The sequence below is a fragment of the Anguilla anguilla genome, chromosome 8 (assembly GCF_013347855.1).
Source record: "Anguilla anguilla isolate fAngAng1 chromosome 8, fAngAng1.pri, whole genome shotgun sequence".
In the NCBI taxonomy this organism is placed as follows: domain Eukaryota; kingdom Metazoa; phylum Chordata; class Actinopteri; order Anguilliformes; family Anguillidae; genus Anguilla; species Anguilla anguilla.
In genome coordinates, this window is record NC_049208.1 from 7,451,772 (window position 1) to 7,464,212 (window position 12,441).

At 44.0% G+C, this 12,441-nt stretch overlaps 1 protein-coding gene across 2 annotated transcripts in view; it reads left to right on the top strand.

The window, feature by feature from the left end:
* The window catches only part of LOC118233910 (zinc finger homeobox protein 4-like), a 54,352-nt gene that overhangs the window by 29,807 nt on the left and 12,104 nt on the right, over positions 1-12,441 (top strand). The gene's annotated exons all lie outside the window — the stretch shown is intronic.

A 12,441-nucleotide genomic window follows, 5' to 3' on the forward strand; every position in this document is an offset into this window, starting at 1 on the left:
ACTCTGGCGGCGCCGATGGATTTCCGAGTCGCCGTCGGGCGTCGTCGGTTGGCGTCAGTTGGCGTCGAGCGAGTTTCCAGAGGGCTTTCCGCAGACTTCCGTCTCTCTCTCTCTCTGCGCTGTTTTCCCTCTTCCGGTTGATCTTTTATCCCTCTCCTTCGCTTTCTCCCTGGTCGCCACCCGTCTGTTCCTCTTCCTTGTCCTTGATGGGGGTTTGTATGGATTTCAGATTGCAGTTTGCATGCCGGTGAGATGCTACGGTGAACACTAATCCCTGCAGGAAGTGCGCTTGGTCAGACGAGGTTCAGCCAGTTTCCGGTTGTATACGGCCTGGGTTTTCAGCAGGGGGTCAGCAAGACCCCTGGGGGCCTATGAAGGTACTGTAGGGGGTACCTGTACCAGACCAGAATTGATATGGAGTGACTGTATGAAAATATTTCAATATATTAATTTTTTCAAAAATATATAACCCCTGCTACCATATGATGGGGGGTCCGCTGGTTGCCTTTGAGCCTGGGGGGTGTGGGGTCTCCTGGATCAGAAAAGGTTAAAAACCCCCTGGTATATGGGATGAGACGATGTGTAGGATGTAGCTACATGCTGCTACAAGCTAGCAATGACCTAACTAGATTATATATATATATATATATATATATATATATACCTGTTCCTTGTTAAACCAAATCAGTGTATTTATAGAGAAGACAAGACAATCCACTGACGTGTTTGTTCTTTGGCCGCGGCGGCCTAACTGACACGCCCCATTACGGTCCGGGCCGCCGCGCCGGACGCAAATCAGCCCTGCCGCTGGCGAGCGCGCTCGCCGCTCTCCTTTGTCTGAAAGGTGAACTCGTCTCTCCGCTCGGCCGTGTGATGCGGGCTGCCAGGCTGTCTGAATCAGACACTCTCCCCCCCCCCCCATACCCCCCCGTCCAGTCCTTTCATTGTGTGCCTTTGTGTTTAGGCCACACCCACTCCGTGGTGACTGTACCTCACATTCGTTCTCACTTAATTCACTGATGCGGTTACATCAGTGTTTCGTCGGAAAGAGATCACCTTTTTAATTGGCCTTCTAATTTCGTACTGTCATTTTCAAGATTTGGGCGAGCCTCGTTTATTTATTTATTTCATAAAAATATTTTTTTTTTGGAGGTTTTAAATTATTACATTTCTCTGCTCATTTTTTCTCTCTCCCTGTGCCGCTTAAAATATACAAGCGTTCAGAATCGATCAGAGTTACTGATTATCTATTGTCGAGCAGAGTCTGAAGCTTTAGGGGAGGAAAGCGTTGCTGATTTGGCCAGTTTCACAAAAGGACCAGTGAGAGGGATGAGCGCTCGCTCGTACGTCCCTGAGGACGAGTGCTGTAGAGGACATTTTAATGAAGGATGCAGTTCATTTCAGGTCAGTTTGAATCCAGTGGAGGCTTGTGCAGTTAGTTGTCTGTTTCGCTCTCTGGTTTCTAGTATGGGGACTCTTAATCAGTAGAGATAATTTGTGTGATGGTACTAAGTACTAGCTAAGTGGACGATGTACTAAATAGAGAAACATTCGAATTAAAGAAGCCAGGGAAGAAAAATTAGCAGGAAATAAATCATTTTAAAAAATCACAGTGGTGGTTTTGTCATATGTCTGTGCATGTAGCCTACATGATATGCTTTTAATGGGGACCTTCAGGCTGTGTAGGACATTGGCTCTAGGCTGTTGCTTCATTTGAATTCTGTTGATGCATGTAAATTAATAGAAGTGGCTCGGCGGGATTTCTCCCACTTAAACAAATACCGGCATCCGAAGGGGGCTTTCTGCGAGCGAGCGAGCTGCTAACGCTCGGCGCTGTTAACGCTCGGCGCGGCTAACGCTCAGCGCTGCTAACGCTCTGCGCGGCTAACGCTCAGCGCTGCTGACGCTCAGCGCTGCTAACGCTCAGCGCGGCTAACGCTCAGCGCGGCTAACGCTCAGCGCTGCTAATGCTCAGCGCTGCTAACGCTCAGCGCGGCTAACGCTCAGCGCTGCTAACGCTCAGCGCTGCTAACGCTCAGCGCGGCTAACGCTCAGCGTGGCTAACGCTCAGCGCTGCTAATGCTCAGCGCTGCTAACGCTCAGCGCGGCTAACGCTCAGCGCTGCTAACGCTCAGCCCCTGAGGGCTCCCAGCTGATGCGAGCGCTGCTTTCTTCGGTGCTGCCGGAGACGATATTTCCCTCCGCAATCTCCGGCACACACACACACACACACACACACACACACGGCATTAATCTAGGCTGATTTTACACGTGGGGGAAGGGGGGGTGGGGGGAGAGGAGGGGGCGGGTGTGCGGCGTTTATATTTGTCACCGCGCATTTAGATCTCCCGCACGCACGTGTGCCTTTATGGTTGGGGGAGATGCAGCTTGCTTTTCACCTCTTGTGAAAAGATGGAGGTTCTGAACAGATTGGTAATCACTAAAATGCACCAGATGTGAATCTTTTTAAGCAATTGTCAACTGTGCAATCTTTCGATATTTTACAAATTAACATCAGTTTAGATCAAGTATGGTTGTTGGTGTTTGGAGTCAGGTGTAGTGCATTAGCTGCAGCACAGTTAAAACGTAATAATAAAAGTAAGATTACAGGCATATAGAGATATGTATAAATATAATTCACTTAGTTGCATATTATTGTGAAATCAGAAAACAACATGTTTGAAATGCAAATTTACTTTTTCCTGTTAAACAGCAGGTACGGCTCTGTTCATCTCATCAAACGTATCGCACGAAGAAACGGGTTCATTCTATGTATGTGTACTCTATTAATACATCGTATTAGTGCAACATACATTTGGCATTTGGGTAGGGGGGTTATATAGATTGCCAGTGCAAGGTAATTGTCTGGTCATCGCATCAAATTTTAGGGGTGACACTCCCTGTTGTTTAATGTGGAATAACGCTCACTTTAATTAAAATTTTTGGTTTTGAAGTATGCTTCCCCCTTCATTTGACCACACCCCCACACCCCCCCCCCCCCCCCCACACACACGCACATGAATGTATCATCTACATTTTGCAGTTACAGTTTGATTTGTCTTTATGGAAGGAATTATGACCACCGCGCCGTTTATGAATGTTCTTCACTCGTTTGCGAACGAAGCCGGCTTCTCGCTTAAAAAAAAAAAAAAAAACTGGCATTTCTCGACGAGAGAAAAAAAAAAAACCCGCGCGCGCTCTGTTTGTAGGGAAATTCTGGAGCGCTTACGCACGTCTTCGTTAGCGGTGAGTGGGCGGGAAACAAGAGGCCGGGCCGGCAGGCGCTTTTTCGGATGTGCAGCTGCCGTTATCTCACCGTTCGCCGAGGTTACCTCGGTGCAAAATTATCGTTACCTGCTCTTACCCCCCCCCCCCTACCATTCTATACTACTGTGTGCTGTTTTCATTGTGTATGCGCATGTTATAACTGCGTTCATATTTGTTAATAGACATCCCAGGAACAGCTTGATAGCCTCAACGAAAATGACATGATAATGCATTGTTGGATCTACTACTCACTCTCTCACTGACAATGGGCTAATATAGCAATCATTGCAAAAAAGGAAACATTCCCCTGGATTATTTTTCTTCAGGTGGGTGCTTACATAATAGTGTGTGCATGTGCCTATCTATGGAGCGCGATTCTACATTTTAAAATGATATGATTTTGGAGAACCCGAGAGAGGAATCTGCCTTCATATCAAAGGAGGAGGGTATTCCAGGATATACAGACCAATGGATTGATGTTCCAGACTGTGTTCAAACATGGTTGGACAAATCCGTTCACAAGACGGTGTGCAATTCTATTCAACCTCAACATTTTTTTTTTGTCTTTATATTGCATAAAAGCACATTTCAATAAAGTCTATGAACAGTGATGAATAAAAAATGATTATTTTATAACACTTTTTTGCTCAGAGGACCCAAAACCATTTACAGAGAGGAGGTATCACAACTTAGATTAGTTATTAGCAACGGGCAATTCCAGTTTAAATGAATGAATATAAAACGTGTGACCTTTGGCCTCAGCGCCTTCTCCCTGCTTTTAACGTAATGAGATGCATTTTAGAGTGTGACACTGCTTGTCCTGCTGGAAATGCATGTGGCCCTCTACAAGATTTTGCAAAATATTACACCATCGTGAGACGGGTTGCTCGCGGGAGGCAGACAATAGCAGAGAGATAAAACGCGGATGCATTCCCAGTCCCTCATTAACCTCTTGATGGGGCTCGTCGAAGCGTGTCGGTAATGTGCAAATAAATGACACCGGCGTAGCTTTTTACGGTTCTTCTCAGTGGGCGGAATGTAAGAGGTTTCGTTCGAGACGTCAGCGCAAATCTACGACATAGCCTTTTATTTATTTTTATATATTTTTTTAAACAACACCTCCGTGTTCCGTCGTCTTTTGATGCGTTGAGGAGGCGGTAAATCGTCGCGGCGGCGGCGGCTGCGGCGGCTAATTGCGCGCGAGCCGGGAGTGATTATTCCCATTGTTCCGAGACGCGCGCGCGCGCGAGGAGGAGAGCCGTTAGCGGAGATGGGCCCGCGGCCGTCGGCCATGACACCCCGCCCGCCACCTGTCACGCGCCGCCCCATTAGCATAATCATTTCTTTTCCAATTGGAGATAATGGCGTTGCGCTCCTCTGTGTAATTGCTCCTGTCATAATACGGAGATAATTATTCTGGTTCTGTGATCAGACCATCGCCGGGGGTGGGGGGTGGGGGGTGGGGGGGGGGAATCCAACGTGCGCATTTGCATACGGCTGCCTTTGATCTTGGAGAAAAAAAGAAAAAGACGCTGTTGGGATGAAGACGTCAGTCATTCCGTGACACCCGAGAAACTGCAGAGATGTGAATACTAGGGGTGGAAGTTAAAATTGTTTTGGGCGGCAGGTTTTTTCAATGCCTGATTTCTCGTTTTGCGTAATTGTGTTGTTGTTTCCTATTTGTTTTAGGAACGCCAGTTATGAGCGCAGAGGACATTTTCGTGCTTGAATGCTCTATCTTAACGGAACCAAGTAATAGTCAAAAAATGTTAGTCCTGCAAATTGCAGAATTGTGTGCGGCTTTTCAAAGCCATTTTTAACACCTGCATCTACTCTATCATGACATAAATCTCACATTTACTCAGAAATCAATAAATGTGTAATGAATCAATGAAAAAGTCTGCGGGATATATAATTGCTCACTGTTTAAAAGTCATGTGTGGTGATTGACTCTGGGTAAAACTGGACCCAGGGAAGGTTTCTGGTTCGAGGAACGAAACGTTAACAAATCCCTGCCTTGTTCCTTTCAGAGTTATTTGGGTCTGCGTATCAGTGATAATTTCTTGTGCGGCTGCCACCCCCCCATTAAATGGCAGCATTTGGGATATTAAATCATTTCCTCAGTCTCGATGGATCTACTTTGGCTACTTTTGTATGGTCTTCAGGTAGCAGGTAAGGCTAGGGTCACAGGTGCAGGTTTAATCAATCTCTGAGCTCCCCAAACAAGCGAGGTCCATTTGCTGATGAGCCCGACTGGAAGAGCACTCGACGCTGAATTCATCCTGTTCTGCTAATCAGTTTAGGACCTCAAGATGAAAGCGACTGTATAAAGCAATCAAGTATTATTCACTATTACTGGCTTCTTTCCCCCTTACGAAGATGGTATGGCAAATGGAATGGTTCACCTAGTCTCTCTCTTCACCTGGAGAAATGTCTTTTTCACCCAATAAAAGAGACCGTTCTTTTCCAGATTGGACTATTCCATCAACAAACCTTCAAAGGCCCAGTATTCAAAATGAATGGCGACTGTGGCTCCAGCTAAGATTCTGCTTTAAAATGTCACGGAAATACCAAAACGAATAAAAAAATAAATAAATGCCATCGTTTGTGAAGATGAGTTGTTACGAAGCTGTGCGTAGTTACAGCTCGATCCCATAAAAAAAACAATTCTCTTGAATCGTCTCATTTTCACAGGAAACTTGCTAATAAGCTGAAGGTACAAAGGACCCACACATGCCAAGTCATTATCACGGGCAACACCTGCTCTTACCTCTCCGAGTGTGCTGCGGCAGCATTCAGGCGCACAGGACATGTTACAGCTCGCTAGGTGAACAATCGCAGCACATCGTACCTTCGAAGGTGTTCTGCACACCAACCTCAGTGACTTATCAGAAGATCACTGGTTCTGAAATGTGAACAAATAAGATGCTATCCTGGAGTGTCTGGAGTTTTCCTCGCTAGAATGACATGTAATAAGCGGGTTTTAGTATGAACAGCGAAGTCGTGAAGTTTTCTCCACAAACCCTGACCCCATGGCACACCTGACGACGAACGTGTAGGAATCTACATTTTTAATGCAGATACGTTTTTGTCATAACTCTTGTTTTCTCCTGAAAAATGTTGTCGTTTAAGTTAAAGTCCTGTACAATAACAGGCTTATTGTACAGAAAAGGAGAACAGGAAATTCTGTTGAGGCTGGAATAAGAGCGATACTGTTATTATACTCAGTTTGCAGATGAATGCGAGTCTCACATTTCTCTTCTCTGTCCTGTGGTTCTGACATCTGTTCCTTCTGGAGACAGAGGAAGTGGGTCACTTTTAAAAAAAATAATAAACTGACAGTGGAGGTCAGGTCTGCAGAAAATGGGGCATGGAAAGGTCACGTTGTGTCATGTCAAAAAAGAACATTTTTTTTTTCCTGCCTTCCTGCCATTGTACCTAATCACACACATACACACGAACGAAGGCACTGTCTCACACTACTATAAAAAAAATTTTTTTTTAAGTTTTTGTTATTTGTTGGAAAATATATAGTACAGTATGTACATATGGAACATGGCTTGGCACGGCGATGAAAATATTCAACGGAGCGGTGCAGGAACAGAGGAACTGAGAACGGGCTGTAGTCTGTTGCGCTCGTGTGCTAATCGTGGCTAGCTGTGGGGCGAGGCTCGGCGATTTCGGCGGCTCTGTCGGGGCGGAGCTGACCAGGCAAACAAAACCACAACCGCCAGATTCATTAGCTTCTGCTCACCAGAGCTGCTCATCATGGAGGCCCCGGTCTTGTAACTGCGCATAATGGGATCCCTGCTGAAAATTCCAGCTAAGACCAGCTGGGATTCTATGCCGGTTTAAGATAATCTAAGCTGTTTTTTTTCCAACACTTCTAGCTGCTCTGTGGCTGGTCAAAGCTGGTTTGTGACCGGAAAAGCTGGTTAAACTAATGGTCGACTGGTGTACTGGCTGACCATACAAGCCTGCCAGCTGGTAAACAGCCGGTTGTCCAGCTAAAAACGTAAGAAAAGAACAACTTAAACCAGCTGGACCAGCTTAGGCTGGTTTAAGCTGGAATTTTCAGCAGGGGATGGAATGTGCGCCTTTTGAACGTTCCGGAATGACCGTTTGCTCCGGCTGCCTTTTTTTTTCTTTTTTTCCAGACCGCAGTCAGATCTGAAAATAAGGTTCGGTCTGCATGGGCGGTCTCTGTGACGTGCATTACACGTGAGATTTGAATCCAGTCTGAACCCATGCAGATGAAATGGGTATCCAGGCAGCTGTTTAACATCACCAGTGAATAGCTTGTATATATATATACACACATATATATATATATATATATATATATATATATATATATATATAGGTCATAGAATAATAAAAATGATTACAGAGGGGGAAAAATAAGAATGGTTTTGGAGTACAAAATAAGATGAGATATTTAACTGGATGATATTATTGCCCCTCAAAGAGTCACACATGTGGTGTGAGTTGTGCTGCGGTTATGGTTTCAGGAATCTTTATGTATATATTTCATTTTAAAGGGCACCGTTTTTGATACTGAAAAATGGTCTGTGTATCTTTTGAGTAAACCCCTCAGTGAGTACCTTTACTCGAACAAAACAATCACATGGAAAATGAATTTGCCTAATATGGCTGGTTCTTAAAATAATTCAGTCAAATTTCATCATTCAACCGACGCAATTCATTCAACACTTTTCCTGTTTTTGAATCAGCCAAGATGTACCTTGTAACCCTTTCATTAAAGTCATTAAATGAGAACTTCCTCTAATTCTTGCACAGAGGGAACAGAATTCATAACAGTGGGACTTTCTGTGTGTGCAGAAGTTGCATCATAATCCTCATGATGTTTGTTCACGAGATGTTAACGATGATAAGTTCTTAGTTTTGACGTGTCGTCCAAAAAACAAATTAAAGGAGCACAGATGGTACTTGGCAAGGAATGCGAAATAACAAGGAACGGTTTGTTCAGGAACCAGGGATATAATAAGTAGTGAGAACAAAGCAGGGACCTGACAATGCTGATACAAGCGTTTTTACCTGGAAGCCTGTGATTTTCCGTCACGTAATAATGATGTCTGGTCACGCTGCCTTCTCTGTCAGTTGTTCAAATGAGTACGTGAGTCTTTGTGGTTATCCCAAACCCTGCCGGTGGAACACGCCTCAACATTCAACACTGCACTCAACACAGCCCATCAAACAAACTGAAAAGCTGCCCAAATAGCCATTTTTGAATGTGCGGTCATCTCCGTTTAGGAAAAAAAAACGAAAAAGAATATTAAATAAATCACAGGATTAAATAAAAGCCGATTAATTTCAACTGGCGCCCTTTGTTATTCAGTTCGATTTATTTGAAATCTTCTGTCACACAATGAGTAATATGACCAATCGATTTCAGTTCAAGATCACTTGGTTCGATTTTCCCGGCGATAGGACTGTGATCATTTTTGCCTTTTCATTTCAAGTGGAAAAGAAACATGTCAACCTTTCAAAAAAAAAAAAAAAAAAAAACCAACTCATAATTATGTATTTGCGAGTGTAATATATGCTTACACAGTGATTCATGGACGTTTCCATGACATTTTCTGGTTAGGAGTTTGCAAGTCCCTGAATTAGTGGTTGTGAGAAAGTGTGGCCTACAGCCATGGTTCGATGTTTAGTATTTTAGACACGGTACACTAACGGCATCTGGAAGAGATCTGAATGCTTGTTAAAGGCACTGAATTTTTTTTTTTTTTTTTTACACAAAGACAGGGAGGGGGGAGTTGAGAGGGAGGGAACTCGACAGGTCTACAGAGGGTGCTATCATTAAGGTATTTGACCTGGCCTTTTAACTGACTGCAGAGACGGATAGAGTTTCAAAGGTTCTTTTAAGTTTGGACTGTAAATTGAAAATTGCCCTGGGAAACAGTTTTAGAAGAAGATGACTCCCAGGACTTGGCGTGGAGAAATTATTCGGTACATTAAATCTGCATGACAATACAGAGCTTTGACAGAAACATTCAGAAACAAAATGGTCAGTGCATAAAAGTCTTACCTGACTTCTCACTGTGTGGTAAAGTTTTGGCCATAGTTTACTTTTAAGTTTTTATTTGTTTTGTTGATTTAATTCAATTCAACCAAAAGGCCTCTGTTTGCAGTGGGTATTTAGACGTACAAAAATGAACATAAATATTAGACACCCGCTTACAGTGCATTAAAAATAAAATTATGAAAATATTTACTCTTGGGAGTCACCGTACCCACCACCCAAACCCCACCCCTCCCCACACCCCTCATCCAAACCCCACCCCCTCCCCACACTCCTCATCCAAACCCCACCCCCTCCACCCTGTTCAGTCCACCCTACCTCAGCCATGCCCTCATCTCCGCACACAGTAAAATGTCCGGTGTTAATTCAGGTCTTTAGCAGTTTATATGAGTCCAATCGGAGCCACGTGTACACTGTAAGAATTAATTAAACACTGAGCATTTTACTGTGTGTGAGTACAGATCTGGGGAAATATTGACAGTGATGGCCATTTGGGTCAGAGGCAAAGGCAAGAGTCCATATCCTATAGCGTAGTGATCAAGGATAAATATCAAATCCTGACAAAAAGTAAAAAAACAAAAAAACAAAATTAAACGGAGGAGGGGAGGTTGTTCACGCTGCCTTACTTTGACTTTACTGCTCTAGTCTTCCTTTTCTTCCTTATTGAGTGGAATTTGTACTCTAAAGGGGGGAGGGGGGGCATTTGTACAGAACCTTTGAGGGTATATCAAAATTTAGCTTGTCACAAAAAGTGCACAGTGTCTTCAATCCACCTGGTACAGTTAGCTGGGGTGCTTGTTGAACAGTAAGGCATCTAGCAACTAAGGAGTTAATTACATGCAATAATTAGGAGTTAATTACATGCAATAATTACTCAATTGGAGTGAATGATTATTATGATAGTTCCGAATGGCTCTATTGTACTGGGAATTCATAATAAGATGACGCATTCACTGTCCCCAAGGGTCATGTCTGATAAGCCTGGTACATTTAATTTTGTACTTTGCACATAACCAGTATTTTCTGCACTCTTCAAGATTGGGTGCACATTTTGTTACATCTTCGCTGAAGCTTTTATTTGGCCCAAGAATTTTTTTTTTTTTCCAGCAACAAAAAGTGTCTTTGTCTTCACTCTCCGGACTGAAAACAGCACTCGGACCACTGTTTACCCGCTGACCGTGTGCCCGTTCAGATAAAAAGGCCTAGTGGTAGGCTGAGAAAATCAACGCAGACAGGACAGTTTGACCTCCGACCTCCAGGGGTCAGGACTGTTTGTTTGTGGTTTGGCAGAGAGCTGCAAATTCCTGTCCCTGGTGCTTCTTGATGGGAGAAAGCCTACCGCATAGTCTATCTGCCCCAATCAGAGCACAGACTTTTTCTTTCATTTTTCTTTCTCTCTCTCTTTTTCTCTCTCTCTCTCTCTCTCTTCTTGACTATGATTACTTGTGACTTCACCCGGGGTCGAGCAAAGAGCAGACACTGTGGTGATGTATTGGGAAAGCACGTCTGGGAATTTTACTTTCTCTGGAAATCTGTACTACCTCCTTCAACCACTACACGTGCAGACACACACACGCACTCACACACTAAAACACATACATTCACATGCGCAAACACACACATACATGCACATGCACACACACACACACACACACACACACTCAATAATAATAGTGAATAGAAAATAATGACGATGATTTGCCCCTTTAAATACCCTATTAGTAATAAACCTAATTTCCTGACACTCGATGGTTTCTTAATGCTTCCAGTGGATTGCTATACCATGTACCTCAGCTGGCACCTTTAATTTTCATTATCAACTGGGAGGGGTGATGACTCAGTCGGGCCAGCTAACAGAACACAGTTCAGATTCTCCAAGATAAAAGAGAAAATGAACAGAAGAGAAAATGTGAGAGGAAAGCAGAAAAAAAAGGTTACCTCAGGCTAGTTTTGGACATCAAAATAGCGTCTGCTTATGCAAAACAATGGCTGTTGGCTCTTGTTATGAGCACTAACATGTGTCGTGCTTAAATTCCGTGTGTGCCTGTGCTCAACGAATCCAATTTTCAATGAATAAACTCTTGTGTGATGTTAAGTAACTGTGTTCCACCTTTCACCAAGTAATGGTCAGTTTTTGTTTTTTTGACTGGGGGCTCATGGAATTGTTTTCAGTGGTGCTTCTACTCCCCGTTGCTGTCTTTTTCCCTTACTTAAATTTGTGTTTATTATTTTTTTTTTTACTTCTTGTGAAGCTTTTTTTGGCTGGACCGCAAATGCGAATGTCTGTGACTGACTGAGTGACTGAGTGATGAAGTTACACCATTGGTCGGCCGGTTCGGTCCAGTCCAGCCATATACTAGGTTTTGACCTGGTCTTGTTTAAAGACTAGGTCTCGGAAATCGAAAGTTTTTAAAACTTTGTGCTGCGGCAGAAGCGGGCTGCGGAGAGCGAGTCAACGTTAGGGCGTTAGGGTGTCGGGGAATCGCGTTAGGACGGTCGTGGTAATTCATTAAAACGCGACGGCGTGAGACAAAGGCCCCCGACGCAGAGGTGCTACTACAGAGGCTTCAGGATTAGTGCCATGCGAGCTCCAGCGCTGCGGCTAACAGCGTGAGCAGGCTAATCCATCTGCGACACCGCTAACATGTGCGCAGGTATTACACAGAGGGGCTAGCTGACGTTAGCATCTGCACCGACACGTGACCGTCGAAGCGCTAACCGTCTGGAAAGCGTGACTTAACTAATAAGTTCAAAATAAACTGTGCTTATTTTTCTTCTTCTACCGTATTTCTTCTCCTACTGTATCTCTGTACAGTGCAAATTGTTTCTCTGCATTTCTCTGCATTCTGAAGGATGTTGTGTTTCTTCTGGTCTCTACGTATTTAGGAAAAGCCAGCTGGTGTGAACAACATCCCTGGGAAAGCGTTTAGTTGGCTGTGCGAGCCGTTTGTGAAGTCGTCTTGTCAGGGCCTTACTGCAGACATGACCAAACGCTTTCCGCGAGGTTAACTTTGGGTTGTGTCAACAGACAGAACTGATAGCCCTGTCATATCGCAGATCACATTATCTCCATCAAGATGACTCTTGATAGAGCTAATGTGTTTTTGCATGGATGACTGTAGGTA